Source organism: Bos indicus, chromosome 7 (assembly GCF_029378745.1).
Source record: "Bos indicus isolate NIAB-ARS_2022 breed Sahiwal x Tharparkar chromosome 7, NIAB-ARS_B.indTharparkar_mat_pri_1.0, whole genome shotgun sequence".
NCBI classification, from domain to species: domain Eukaryota; kingdom Metazoa; phylum Chordata; class Mammalia; order Artiodactyla; family Bovidae; genus Bos; species Bos indicus.
The window spans coordinates 74,726,069-74,742,417 of NC_091766.1; the positions used below are offsets into that span (position 1 = coordinate 74,726,069).

At 38.1% G+C, this 16,349-nt stretch overlaps 1 protein-coding gene across 1 annotated transcript in view; it reads right to left on the reverse strand.

Moving 5' to 3' along the window:
- The window catches only part of LOC139184219 (craniofacial development protein 2-like), a 290,608-nt gene that overhangs the window by 104,207 nt on the left and 170,052 nt on the right, over window positions 1-16,349 (reverse strand). The window lies entirely within an intron of this gene.

Here is a 16,349-nt window from a genome sequence, read left to right on the forward strand (position 1 = left end):
TCTATGACCCACCTCCCAGAATATTGGAAATAAAAGCAAAAATAAACAAATGGGACCTAATTAAACTTAAAAGCTTCTGCACAACAAAGGAAACTATTAGCAAGGTGAAAAGACATCCTTCAGAATGGGAGAAAATAATAGCAAATGAAGCAACTGACAAACAACTAATCTCAAAAATATACAAGCAACTCCTACACCTCAATTTCAGAAAAATAAATGACCCAATCAAAAAATGAGCCAAAGAACTAAATAGACATTTCTTCAAAGAAGACATACAGATGGCTAATAAACACATGAAAAGATGCTCAACATCACTCATTATCAGAGAAATGCAAATCAAAACCACTATGAGGTACCATTTCACGCCAGTCAGAATGGCTGTGATCCAAAAGTCTACAAGCAATAAATGCTGGAGAGAGTGTGGAGAAAAGGGAACTCTCTTACACTGTTGGTGGGAATGCAAACTAGTACAGCCACTATGGAGAACAGTGTGGAGATTCCTTAAAAAACTGGAAATAGAACTGCCTTATGATCCAGCAATCCCACTGCTGGGCATACACACTGAGGAAACCAGAAGGGAAAGACACGTGTACCCCAATGTTCATCGCAGCACTGTTTATAATGGCCAGGACATGGAAGCAACCTAGATGTCCATCAGCAGATGAATGGATAAGAAAGCTGTGGTACATATACACAATGGAGTATTACTCAGCCATTTAAAAAGAATTCATTTGAATCAGTTCTAATAAGATGGATGAAACTGGAGCCTATTATACAGAGTGAAGTAAGCCAGAAAGAAAAACACCAAAAATACAGTATACTAACACATATATATGGAATTTAGAAAGATGGTAACGATAACCCTGTATACAAGACAGCAAAAGAGACACTGATGTATAGAACAGTCTTATGGACTCTGCGGGAAAGGGAGAGGGTGGGATGATTTGGGAGAATGGCATTGAAACATGTATACTATCATGTATGAAATAAGTCGCCAGTCCAGGTTCAATGCACGATACTGGATGCTTGGGACTGGTGCACTGGGACGATCCAGAGGGATGGTATGGGGAGGGAGGAGGGAGAAAGGTTCAGGATGGGGAACACATGTATACCTGTGGCGGATTCATTTTGATATTTGGCAAAACCAATACAATATTGTAAAGTTTAAAAATAAAATAAAATTTTAAAAAAATAAATAAAAAGTAAGCATTGAAAATATCACAAGAAAAAAAATTTTTTTTAATTAAAATAAAATTTAAAAAAAAAAGAATAAAGACTTAAATGTAAGACCTGAAATTGTAAAACTAGAACAAAACATAGTCTGTCCACTTTTTGACACTGATCTTAACAATATTTTTTTGGATATCTCCTCGGACAGGAGAAATAAAAGCAAAAATAAAGAAATGGTATCTATTCAAACTTAAAAAGTTTTTGCACAATGAAGGAAACCATCAACAAATCAAAAAGACAACCTAATGAATAGGAGAAGATATTGGAAAATTATGTTTGATAAGGGGTTAATATGCAAAATATACAGAGAACTCACACAACTCAATGTCAAAAAGACAATCCAATTAAAAAATGGTTAGACTTGATAAGCAGTTTTTTTAAAAAGGACACAGTTGACCCAACAAACATGTAAAAAATGCTGAGTACCACTAGTCATCAAGGAGATGCAAATCCAACCACAGAGAGATATAACCTATATTCCTCAGAATGGCTGCCGTCAAAAAGACAAAAAATAAACAGTGTTGCTGAGGGTGTGGGAAAAACGGAACTCTAGTACACTGTCGGTAGGGATGTAATTTGGCACAACTATGGAAAACAATCTGGAGGTTCCTCAAAAAGTATAAAATAGAACAACCATGTGATGCAGCAATTCCACTCCTGAGTATATATCTGAAGAAAATAAAAACACTAATTTCACAGTTCCATGTTTTCATTATTTACAATAGCCAAGATATGGAAGCGACCTAAGTGTCCACCAACAGATGAATGAATAAAAAAGACAATAGAATATTGGCCATAAAAAGAATAAAGAATGAAATTTTGACTTTGCAACAACATGGATGGATCTGGAGAATATTATGTTTAGTGAAATAAGTCAGAAAAATAAAGATAAATACTGTACATCTTCATTATATGTGGAACCTTAAAAATAAATGAATATTGTTAAAAAGAAACAGGCTCCTAAATATAGAGAACACACTAACTGTTACCAGTGGGAAGAGTGGTGGATGGAGGGACAATATAGGTGACAGGGATTAAGAGGTACAAACTACCAGGATTAAGTAACAAGGATGTAATGTATAGCATAGAAAATACAGCCAATATTTTATAATAACTTTATATGAGGTATAATATATAAAAATATTAAGTTACTATGTGGAACATTTAAAACTATTAGAATTAGAGTTTTCCTCTTTATGATTTAAATGATGAATGGAAGATGAACTAATTTTAAAAATTAGAGGATTTCTTATGCTTCTCTTAAAGAAATGTAAATGGTCTAAACATGCTAACAAGTCAGAGGTGGAAGAAATAAAAAAACTAGAGACAAATACCTACTGCTTATAAGAAATGAACTTTAAATACATAAAACAAATAAGCTAAAATAAAACAGATGGAAGATGATACTTTCCATAATTTTTGGATTAGATAACACTAGTCAAAAGAAAGCTGTGTTGAATATATTAACTTCAGCGTCACCTTCAAGAAAAGGGACTGCCCTGGAATATAAGAGGATGTAACTGACTTGATGGATGTGAGTCTGAGAGAACTCCAGAAGTTGGTGATGGACAGGGAGGTTTGGTGTGCTGCAATTCATGGGGTCGAAAAGAGTCAGACACGACTGAGCGACTGAACTGAACTGAACTGAATGAGTCTGGAATGTGAAGTCAAGTGGGCCTTAGGAAGCATCACTACAAACAAAGCTAGTGGAGGTGATGGAATTCCAGTTGAGCCATTTCAAATCCTGAAAGATGATGCTGTGAAAGTGCTGCACTCACTATGCCAGCAAATTTGGAAAACTCAGCAGTGGCCACAGGACTGGAAAACGTCAGTTTTCATTCCAATCCCAAAGAAAGGCAATGCCAAAGAATGCTCAAACTACTGCACAATTGCACTCATCTAACATACTAGTAAGGTAATGCTCAAAATTCTCCAAGCCAGGCTTCAGCAGTACATGAACCGTGAATTTCCAGATGTTCAAGCTGGTTTTAGAAAAGGCAGAGGAACTGGAGATCAAATTGCCAACATCCACTGGATCATCAAAAAAGCAAGAAAGTTCCAGAAAAACATCTATTTCTGCTTTATTGACTATGGCAAAGCCTTTGCCTGTGTGGATCACAATAAACTGTGGAAAATTCTGAAAGAAATGGGAATACCAGACCACCTGACCTGCCTCTTGAGAAACCTGTATGCAGGTCAGGAAGCAACAGTTAGAACTGGATATGGAACAACAGACTGGTTCCAAATAGGGAAAGGAGTACATCAAGGCTGTATACTGTTACCCTGTTTATTTAACTTATATGCAGAATACATCATGAGAAACGCTGGGCTGGAGTAAGCACAAACTGGAATCAAGATTGCCGGGAGAAACATCAATAACCTCAGATATGCAGATGACACCACCCTTATGGCAGAAAGTGAAGAGGAACTAAAAAGCCTCTTGATGAAAGTGAAAGAGGAGAGTGAAAAAGTTGGCTTAAAGCTCAACATTCAGAAAACGAAGATCATTGGCATCTGGTCTGATCCCTTCATGGCAAATAGATGGGGAAACAGTGAAACTGTTATTTTTTGGACTCAGGACTGAGCAACTGAGCTAACAAATGAGTCCCTTCTACAGACCCAGAGGATTCAGGAAGATGGTAAGTTTTAAGTTTCTCAGGTATTTTAACTTAAATGTCCCCATTCTAAGTCAGCATCCTGCTCCTTCCCAAACAGGATCTTTACTTTGCACAGCAGAACTGCTGGCCTTGAGAATATTGTGATTCTCTTAGGAGTCCCATTTTTATCCTGTATTCAGTTTTCTCATTTCTCTGGCTTTGAGAGATGAGAATTTCTTTACATCATACTACTGAGGTCCTTGAACTTCACACTTAAGTCAGTGATCAGTCACCTGCAGCCTCACACTCTCTTCAATGTTTCCATGGCACTCAGCAGGAGATAACCAACTCCACAAACCATATGACTACTACTTTCCCTAAGCCTTTCAAATGTCTGCAATATTGAATTTTGTAGTATTTCCTTCTCTCAGCATCTGATCTTGACTCACCACTAAAGGATATTTGAATACTTGCACTAATACCACAGGCTATCTACACTCTACCTACCGGTGGTGTTACAATATTTATTGCCAACCAACTGGTTCAGTTTAGTTCAGTCACTCAGTTTTGTCCGACTCTTTGCGATCCCATGAATTGCAGCATGCCAGGCCTCCCTGTCCATCACCGACTCCTGGAGTTCACCCAAACTCACATCCATCGAGTCCGTGATGCCATCCAGCCATCTCATCCTCTGTCATCCCCTTTTCCTCCTGCCCCCAATCCCTCCCAGCATCAGAGTCTTTTCCAATGAGTCAACTCTTCACATGAGGTGGCCAAAGTACTGGAGTTTCAGCTTCAGCATCAGTCCTTCCAAAGAACACCCAGGACTGATCTCCTTTAGAATGGACTGGTTGGATCTCCTTGAAGTCCAAGGGACTCTCAAGAGTCTTCTCCCACACCACAGTTCAAAAGCATCAATTCTTTGGTGCTCAGCCTTCTTCACAGCCCAACTCTCATATCCATACATGACTACTGGAAAAACCATAGCCTTAACTAGATGGACCTTGTTGGCAAAGTAATGTCTCTACTTTTTAATATGCTATCTAGGTTGGTCATAACTTTCCTTCCAAGGAGTAAGCGTCTTTTAATGTCATGGCTGCAATCACCATCTGCAGTGATTTTGGAGCCCCCAAAAATAAAGTCTGACACTGTTTCCACTGTTTCCCCTCTATTTGCCATGAAGTGATGGGACTAGATGCCATGATCTTAGTTTTCTGAAGGTTGAGCTTTAAGCCAACTTTTTCACTCTCCTCTTTCACTTTCATCAAGAGGCTTTTAGTTCCTCTTCACTTTCTGCCATAAGAGTGGTAACCAACTGGGATCAGTACCAAAATCTCATTTTAGGGTCTACTTGTCGTTTATATTCTGCTGATTTCAACTGTCTTAAGTCAAGCTCACAGACTCTGAGGTTAAATTTGCATTCAGGTAGTTTATTAGGAAATGCGTTCAAGATAAAATTCTGTAGGAGCAAAGGATATATGACTGAGTAGGAGAACTTGAACTGTGATGGAGTTGAAACAGACACTTTATCTGGTACCATGAGGACCTCTGAAGGTGAGATTTCCTGAACAGAAGCAAGAGAATGGAGCCCTTACTTCCCAAATTGGTAAATCTCTGGATGTGGGCTGTCCCTGAGGTGGGGCTTAATCTTGGGTGTAATTGCCTTTGCTGAAGGAAATGCCTTAATAGGCACTCAGCTGTGAGCTGTCAATAAGGAGTTTATGACAAATTATACATGTATACTATAAATTCTAATTCAACTTCTAAAATGAAGCTGATCATATAGATGCCTTGATGCTAATGGTAGAAGGTGCTAAGGAGAGACAGGAAGAGAAATTAGGTAGCACATCACAGATCTACCAACATAGTATTGAGTGAAAAGGGGTAAAACAGTTCACCTCATTCCTATTTTTAGTACTGTGAGCTTCGTTAAAAAAAAAAAAAAGTACCACTACTGCTTCACCTTCTTGGGAGAAGAGCCAGTGATAATAAGCAAACCCTTCAGTAGGAGTTTTTGGCATCTTCCTAAAAGAACCAGAAAGAATAGATCCCCCTTACTTGACAGTTGTCAAATGGTTACACACTTATTACAGACATGTAATTCTTTTACTTCAGATTGCTCAATGGATGCATCAGTCTATCAGGGATGGAAGAGAAAAGGTCAAGGGAACAAAGAGTCTAGCTGATATGCATTTTAAAATCAAACAAAACCATTTCCTGGATACCAATTTCTCTTCATTGTTAACATGGGCTCAACATTTCTGTTTTATCCTCATTGAACCCATATTGTAGGATTGGTCTACTCAATACATACTAATTCAGTGGAAAGAATTTTTAATGTGTAAACAGAAATGTGTGTCTGATCTTTTCCCCAATAAACATTATGTGGAATAAGTATTTTTGGATCACACAATTTCTTTTTACCTTCATATAACTCAAGTCCCTTCATAAGGAAGTTTATCTCTTTTAGAGTCATTATGAGCCAGACCTATGCAAAAGCAAAGAGCTGCCCTCCCAACAGGGATTGCTGCCTGACTATGTAACCTCACCTACACAACAGGGAGGGGGGCACAGTTCTTGAGGCACCAGCCTACTGTGTTCCTCCTTTGCCTGATAAAGAAATAAAGCCACTCTTTCTATCTCCTCCATAACTCTGTCTCTGTATTTCTGTTTGGCATTGGTGCAAAAAGAGCCAAGATTTTGGCAACACCCCCAAAGAAATGTATAAGTTTCATTTCTTTGACTAAAGCTGGCTTTACTCCAGATTCTAGTCCAAATTACTCACCCCATACATTCTCCACATGGTACCTAACAAAGTCAAAAGAAGCTATCCACACCCAACAATCACAGGTTCCACATACACCTATAAAGTAAGCATTGACAAAGTACATGCCATGAAATCCATATAATTCCACATCTTCAAAGAGTTTCAGAATAGAAAAACATCTGCCTTTACATCCCAAAGAATCACTGCAGGACTCTGATGCATGGGTTACTAACACCAGAGAAATGAGATAACTAACTGCATTTGTCTGCTCAGGCTGCCATAATGAAGTACCATATCCTGTGTAGCTTAAATATCACAAATTTATTTCTCATTGTCCTGAAAAGTACAAGATCAAGGTGCCACCCTATATAGTTCCTGGTGAGGGCCCTCTTCCAAGTTTGCAATTGGCCACCTTCTTGCTATGTCCTCACAAGGTGAAGAGAGAAAGAACTTTGGTCTCTCTTCTTATATGTACACTAATATTATGATGGGGCCCTTACCCTCATGAAATCACCTAAACCTAATTAACTTTCAAAGAATCATCCAAATACCATCACATTGAGCTTAGAGTTTCAACATGAATTCTGGAGAAACATTCAGTCTATATCACTAACACACTCAGATTCAAAATTATGTACTTTCTTCGTCCTAATTTCAAGACTGTTTTCTGTACATTAAACAAATGCCTACATTAGCTGCTTAATGAACAAGAATTAAAATTGGTCACAAAAGTATATTTTAATAATGATTTTTAAACACAGATTCAATAATAAATAACCGGTTAGATAAATGCTTTTGTGATATGGTCTTGAATTTAATTTTGTATTTTAATTGAACATTTTATCAGCTAAACATTTTACATTATACAGAAAGCTCATGCATTGAGAAAATATGGTTAACTGAATTGTTTGGTCAGCTAAATATTAAGGGAGAAGATCCTTTAATTAAATAATCTGTGTGCTTTGAATACAAACACACCCACCAATACACACTTTATCTATATCAATCTATATCTAGTTAGACATACTTCAGTTGAGTTCAGTATCTCAGTCGTGTTCAACACTGCGACCCCATGGACTGCAGCATGTCAGGACTCCCTGTCCATCACCAACTCCTGGAGTTTACTCAAACTCATGCCCACTGAGTCCTGAGTCCGTGATCCAACCATCTCATCCTCCGTCATCCCCTTCTTCTCCCGCCTTCAATCATTCCCAGCATCAGTGTCTTTTCAAATGAGTCAGTCCTTCACATCAGGTGGCCAAAGTGTTGGAGATTCAGCTTCAGCATCAGTCCTTCCAATGAATATTTAGGACTGATTTCCCTTCAGATGGACTGGTTGGATCTCCTTGCAGTACAAGGGTATCTCAAGAGTCTTCTTCAACACCATAATTCAAAAGCATCAATTCTTCGGCGCTCAGCTTTCTTTATAGTCCAACCCTCACATCCATACATGACTACTAGAAAAATCAAGCCTTGAATAGATGGACCTTTGTTGGCAAAATAATGTCTTTGCTTTTTAATATGCTGTCTAGATTGGTCATAACTTTTCTTCCAAGGAGTAAGCGTCTTTTAATTCCATAGCTGCAGTCACCATCTGCAGTGATTTTGAAATCCAAAAAATAAAGTCTGTCACTGTTTCCATTGTTTCCCCATTTCCCATGAAGTGGTGGGACTGGATGCCATGATCTTAGTTTTCTGAATGTTGAGCTTTAAGCCAACTTTTTCACTCTCCTCTTTCACTTTCATCAGGAGGCTCTTTAGTTCCTCTTCACTTTCTGCCATAACGGTGGTGCCATCTGCATATCTGAGGTTATTGATATTTCTCCCAGCAATCTTGGTTTCAGCTTGTGCTTCTTCCAGCCCAGCATTTCTCATGATGTACTCTGCATATAAGTTAAATAAGCAGGGTGACAATATACAGCCTTGACATACTCCTTTCCCTATTTGGAACCAGTCTGTTGTTCCATGTTAGAACATGTAGTTCTAACTGTTGCTTCCTGACCTGCATACAGATTTCTCAAGAAGCAGGTCAGGTAGTCTGGCATTCCCATCTCTTTCAGAATTTTCCAGAGTTTGTTGTGGCCCACACAGTCAAAGGTTTTGGTGTAGTCAATAAAACAGAAGTAGATGTTTTTCTGGAACTCTATTGCCCTTTTGATGGTCCAACAGATGTTGGCAATTTGATCTCTGGTTCCTCCACCTTTTCTAAAACCAGCTTAAACATCTGGAAGTTCATGATTCACGTATTGTTGAAGCCTGGCTTGAAGAATTTTGAGCATTACTTTACTAGCATGTGACATGAGTGCAATTGTGCAGTAGTTTGAGCATTCTTTGGCATTGCCTTTCTTTGGGATTGGAATGAAAACTGACCTTTTCCAGTCCTGTGGCCACTGCTGAGTTTTCCAAATTTTGCTGCCATATTGAGTATAGCACTTTCACAGCATCATCTTTTAGGATTTCGAATAGCTCAACTGGAATTCCATCACCTCCACTAGCTTTGTTTGTAGTGATGCTTCCTAAGGCCCACTAGACTTCATATTCCAGGATGTCTGGCTCTAGATGAGTGATCACACAATCGTGAATATCTGTGTCATGAAGATCTTTTTTGTAAAGTTTTTCTGTGTATTCTTGCCACCTCTTAATATCTTCTGCTCCTGTTAGGTCATACGTATAGCCATATATATGCTGTATAATTTAATATTTCTCAGTGCCTCAGTGTCTTTCAAGGCTTTTAGAAGACTTTGACCAATAATAATTATACCATAAATACAGACGATTAATATTAGGTTGGTTTGTACATATCAGAAAGTATATTTGTATATTTTTCATTTTATGAAAAAGAGGCAGAAACTTAGAGTCCTTCTTTAAATAAATGTAATACATATTGTGTAAGTCCAACCAATTAAATGCTCCAAGATTACCAAGAGAACACTCATCTGTTACCTAGAATGACAAAAACTTAACACAAATACAATATCATAAAGTACGAGGTGAATTTACTTGTAATGGCACAGTCATGCTGGCTTTGGTCTTCCAAGCTACAGAATATTCAGTAGGTTTTGATAATAACTATAAAGGGGTTGTTCAATCTTGAAAGATACAACAACCTTGAACTAAAAGGCATAAATCGTCTTTCTTTGACTAGCACTTACACTTCCCAAAAGCAAGGATTTTATTGATGTCATTCAATATGAAACATGTCTTAAATCCCCTTCTTATCCTCTCATCTCTTACTCAGAGCTACTTGGGAAATGACAAATTGCCTTTATATCCATCCCATATACAGTGCCTAGCTCCTGGCCCAATTTGTGATTCCCAGTCCTTGGTCCAGTCATCGGTCTTAGTCTAACAACTGGCTCCATCTCTGCAAGACAGAATTCTGCAAGTATGACTGGGGCTGAGATAGAAAAATAAATAGTCAGGATGCCAGTATAAGAATGAATGGAATCCAATAAATCAGGTTTACATGTAATGAAAGTTAATTCACAGTAGTCTACTTGACCAGTTTTTCAATGTATGAGGTCCTCAAGAACAATATGTTTTTCCAAAGCCCTTTTCTCCTGAGCCCACCAAACAGAACAAACATAGTCTTTCTCTTTACCAGACCATAAGTCCATCTTTTATGCAGCATCCAGGTTTCTCACTGTTCAACTGACAACTCTTCCATCCCAATTTCATTTGATTTTCTTCTTCTCAGGGGCATAATTCTTGACTCAACAGTTTTCAGAAGCATATATCAATTAATCTTCAATAATAACTAACTTCATTTAGAAAAGTCTTTTTATTTTTCATATACCCTTGAGCTAATTCTGAAAATCACTGGCTACTCATACATATGATTCCTCAGCTGGGTGCTTAACTGTTAGTCTCTGAACACATTGAACAAAACAGAGAAATCATCAGTCTATATTCATGTCTGATCCTCCCGTTCCCTATTCTGCAATAAACAATGGGCTTGTAAATTTTTATTGGAACTGACAGATGAAGGTTGTATTTTTCTTATGTCTCCAAAAGAATCCCCTTCCCCAAAAAATATTGGTTAAAAGTTATAGTTGGTTAAAATTTTTTGTCAGTTTGCTTTAACTTTAAATAAAATAAAAAAATATTCTCACCCAAAGCAAGATAGAGAAAAATAGGCAATTACAGCATATTCTTGGCTTTTGATGTATTCAACTTCAAATTTTTCATCCTTTCTGTACAATTGCTATGCTGAGAACCATTTTTTTGTTTCTGTTTAACATTCAGGACAAAGAAATGTACATGCCTATAGACCTATTTTGTCTAGAAATAAAAGTAATGAATGAGAGCCACATTTGAATAACAAGAGTGGACTAGACATGAGAGAATAGAACAGGCCTAGGCAGCTTCAATTCTCCATCTTAAAATTACTTACTATTGTTGAGAATAATAGAACATCAAAAGGATAAATTCAAAACTCAAATTAGTTCCTGTCCTCCCAGGAGAGACTGCCTGCCTGATTCTGATCTGTCTTTCATGAGTCGTTTCTCACTCAAAGTTACAATTTCAAGGGCTAGAGTGTCATTCCAATATGCAAAGGAGCATTGGCATTAATGAGAGTTATATTTAGAAATCCTTCTACTGTGAGATAGAATGTAACATTAAACTTGTGAATTGTAAGGTCACGACAAGGACATATTGACAAGCTAAAGTTATAAAACTATGTAAATTAGCTACTTGGGTAATCACAGGCTCTACAAATCTTTTGCTCAAATTAAGAGACAAGTTTGTTCATTTCTCCCACAACTCAGGATCTGAAAGAATACGGCTATGCTATATTCTGCTAACAAACCATCCCCAAATCTTACCAATTGATTCATAAAAGCCAAGGTCTATTTCTATCTCACACCACATGGCTGCTTTACAGGGCTTCTCATTCTGGATGGAAAGTGATTGAGAAGAACCCATCTCAAATGTTGCTAGTCACTTTGACAATGGGAAAATATAGCTAGGGTGTGTTGCACCAGTGATTAACTGTTTCTGCCTAGAAATGACTCTCACTCTTCTCTAACAAGTCATTGGCTAAAACAAGCCATAGGCATGACAACCAACCATAATAGGGGCAGGGAGGTACAATCTCTCCAGGTATCCAGAGTAAAAGATGACCACCAGAGCAGTGGTCACAAGAACAAAAGTCCCTTAGAAATGTATTAGTTAAAGGAGTCATGCAAATACAAAATATACAAATAAGTAAAGGAGGTATGTACCCCACTGGAGTAAGGATACGGAGGAGATAACCAACAATGTGGTAGAGTAATGTGAGGGGAGCAAAATTAATTAGAAAGTCCATTTTAGACAAGCTGGTCAGTTGACCAGATAAAGTTAACAGCAGATACAATTTTGATATTTTCCCATTGTCTTTTACTCAGGGAAATGTTAACCAAAACTACACGACTTGGCCAGGCCCACTTGTCTGAACTGTTTCATAACATAAGGTCCCAATAAAGAACATGGTGCTGCCACAGAACACTAACAAAAAGAATTCTGGAAGGACCAAAAGAGGGAGGAAATGACCAGCCTCCCAGAGTCCTTTTCGCTGGAATCCATCTTGGCTGAGCAATGCTACACACCAGGAAGGACTCTGAGTCAGAGTGATTGGCCAGAGACAACCTGGAAACTAACCCCCTTACTGTAAAACCGGAGCTGTAAACCAGGTGGCACAGCAGTTCTGCTGGGCTCCCTTGCCCTGCTGCTCTCTGCCCAGGTCGCCTCAAAGAATTACTCATTTTCCCCTAGGTATCTCTCATGTATATGAGATATATATGTCAACAAACTTCTGTTTGATTTTCTCTTGTTAATCTTTTATTATGGACATCTTAGTTAAGAACTCAGAAGAGCAGAGAAAAAAATATTTTTCTTCCCCTTGTGGACTTAAAAAATATTCACAACCTAAAAGTTGAGAGTTATGTTTTATTCTGTGGGAATTTTTAAGACAGCAAGCCCAGAAGACAGCATCACAAGTAATCCTGAGAGAACTGTTCTGAGGAGGCAACGGGAAGAGCCAGATCATACAGAAGTTTTGCAACAAAGAGCAGGTAATCTGAATGTCAAAAGATTATTGTTAATTAAAGAAAACCAGATATTCCAAGTTAAGGAATTTAGTGTTTTTCTATGTATGGGAAGATGGAAAATTCTGGGCTCAATGAAATCATTCCTTTGATATGAACCTCAGCTATCTGGGGTCAGTATCCTGTGTTTTCACATCTTGAATTTCTTTGGGGCACACCGTAGTGAGTGGCTACAGGCTGATGACTGCTAGATCACAGGTATTCTTCTTGAGTTCCCTCAGGGTTCACCAATTCACCATCTGTGATGACTGTGATATCCTTTGTTTATTGATATGGCAGGAAATATTCCATTTCTCACCCTGTATATGTATGGACTTCATCAGTGAAATTCCTTCCCTCCATCCCACCCCCACTGGCTTCTAGATAGGTTCCTCTTCTGAGAGACACAAGGGTGAAATCAGAGAGAGGTACAATAGGGAAGTCACCGAATCTTTCCTGATGGGACTGCTGCTGGCTGAGCGCATCCCACAACTATGGTTACAATTCCATAGCTGTAGCCAAGTAGCCCTCACTCCATGCATTCTCTTTCTTCCCACAGAACTGGCCAAACCCTCACAGTTACTTCAGGCCCAAGAATGGTAACTTCCTAATGTTTCTAGCCACTGGGTACTGCACTATCTGATGTGGTTTCCCTCATTGCGGTGAACTGAATTGAGTCCCCACAAAACTCACGTGAGAGGACACTGAGAAGGCAGACTTCTGCAAGCCAGGAAGAGAGCCTTCATCACAGCCCAACCACGCTGGCAACCTAATCTCAGACTTCCAGCCTCCAGAACTGAGAGAAAATAAATACTTGCTGTTTAAACCACCTTGACCACGGTACTGTGTTATGGCAGCCTGAGCAGTATTAGACACTAACCTATACTCTTATAATAATCCCTTTATTAAACTCTTCTCAAATTATCCCACACAAGCATCTCTTTTCCTGCTGAGATTCTTACTCATACAAAATATGTATTTTGAATTCTCATTTGTTTGCACCTATAATTTCTCTCCAACTTATAATTTCCTATATACATGACAGCTTAATTATGACTTAGAAAATTAGAACAAACTTTAGTTTTAAAGGGTAAAATATTTAAGCAAATATACCATTTATGTTTTATTTAAGGCACAGTATAGCATAATTATTCAGAGAACAGGACTAGAGGTTTAGGCAGACTTGGAGTTCACTCCCATTTCTCTACATAGTAGCAGAGTTACTCTGCCAAGTGACTTCTCTAATGTTCAAGTTCCTCATCTGTTAAATAATAATCACAATCTAAATTATACTCCAATTAAAAACATTGAAAAAATCTTAAAAAAATAATCACAATCTGTTTTATAACCAATATGATTATCATAGGGTTGCAAAAATAGCCCAAAATGAAACAGAAAAAGCTATTACTATTAATCATTATTACTATTATTCTCTTATCATTAATCCTTTTATGATATTGCCATTTTGGGATGCTCCTTGAAACCTGAGCATATCCATGGATACTAGTTTTCACAACCCTCAAAGCCCATGGGATTCTTACATCAAGGAGAATAGATTAGTACCCATATAAGTGCTCCAAAGGTAGCATGAACTAAGGCCAGGAGGCATCCTGCATCTTGCCTAATAACATTCCCTTTAGAAGGGAAGTTAATCAATGCCTTATCACCCTTAATGAAGTTCTCATATTAAATGCAGGACACTTGATATAATTTACTTTAATTAATTACTTTTCTATGCTTAGAGAAAGTGCTTGAGGAATTATTTGTTCTGCCTGAACTTTGTCTTTTTATCTTTTTTGTCTGCTGCCACATCAGACATGGATATGTCCAGAACAGAGAGCTGAAAAATACTAACAAGCACCAACTACTACCTCAGCAACTAACATAAGACTTATTCACACATCACTTAATTTTTCTTTAATAACATAGAATTTTCTATGGCTCAGGCAATAAGCATCTTATAGGAAAGTCAAGTTAGGCTCTGCAGTCTGCACATATTATGAGCCTCTGCAATAGGAAAAAAGATTTCTCAGCAGGCAGACTGAATCATGAAAAGTCTGAAAACCAACAATTTATGCAACAAGGTTATGCAACAAGGAAGGTTTAGCTTTTTAAATTCAATATTCAAAAATAATTTCTAATAAATTGCTGCTATGCATGACCTTGAAAGATACCTAATCAACCCAACTTCCAAGATGAGAATATTAAACAAATGAGATGTATGACCTTGATCAAGTTCCTTAGCCTCTCTGATTTTTAGATATCTCATTAAAATGGGGCAAAAAATGGAACACAGACCAAGGGCTGATGAGAGAATGACATGAAATAAGGCATACAAACTAGTTTCCTGATGTACAGGAAAACGCTCAATTATTGTTAGATGTGTGTGTGTGTGTGTGTGTGTACTCAATCATTCAGTTACATCTGACTCTTTTCTGCCCCATGGACTGTAGCTCACCAGGCTCCCCTGTCCATGGGATTTCCCAGGCAAAAATACAAGAGTGGGTAGCCATTTCCTTCTCCAGGGGATCTTTCCAATCCAGGACTCAAAACTCAAACATCTCTTGCATCTCCTGCATTGGCAGGGGGATTCTTTACCACTATTGCTACCTGGGAAGCCCAGTTGTTCAATAGGCTATTATTATGATATCTTATATCCATTCTAGCCCTATTACACTATGATCCATTGCCATTTAGAAAATCTGACTCATCCTACAATAAAAATGGGCTACTCATATTGCTATATGACTACTCTTTCAGTTTAAAGCTTTCAAATAAACATTTGTATCCCAAGAAAGATTTGACAGTTTTCAGGTTTTAAGGTTATCCCATGTGGGTATGTCCATGAAGATCACTGGCTTATTACAAACAGCTGTGAAAAGAAGAGAAGCAAAAAGCAAAGGAGAAAAGGAAAGATATAAGCATCTGAATGCAGAGTTCCAAAGAATAGCAAGAACAGATAAGAAAGCCTTCCTAGCAATCAATGCAAAGAAATAGAGGAAAACAACAGAATGAGAAAGACTAGAGATCTCTTCAAGAAAATTAGAGATACCAAGGGAACATTTCATGCAAAGATGGGCTCAATAAAGGACAGAAATGGTATGGACCTAACAGAAGCAGAAGATATTAAGAAGAGGTGGCAAGAATACATAGAAGAACTGTACAAAAAAGATCTTCACGACCCAGATAATCACGATTATGTGATCACTGACCTAGAGCCAGACATCCTGGAATGTGAAGTCAAGTGGGCCTTAGAAAGCATCACTACAAACAAAGCTAGTGGAGGTGATGGAATTCCAGGTGAATTTCTAATCCTATTTCAAATCCTGAAAGATGATGCCGTGAAAGTGCTGCACTCAATATGCCAACAAATTTGGAAAACTCAGCAGTGGCCACGGGACTGGAAAAGGTTAGTTTTCATTCCAATCCCAAAGAAAGGCAATGCCAAAGAATGCTCAAACTACCGCACAATTGCACTCATCTCACACGCTAGTAAAGTAATGCTCAAAATTCTCCAAGCCAGGCTTCAGCAATACGTGAACCGTGAACTTCCTGATGTTCAAGCTGGTTTTAGAAAAGGCAGAGGAACCAGAGATCAAATTGCCAACATCCGCTGGATCATGGAAAAAGCAAGAGAGTTCCAGAAAAACATCTATTTCTGCTTTATTGACTACTCCAAAGCTTTTGACT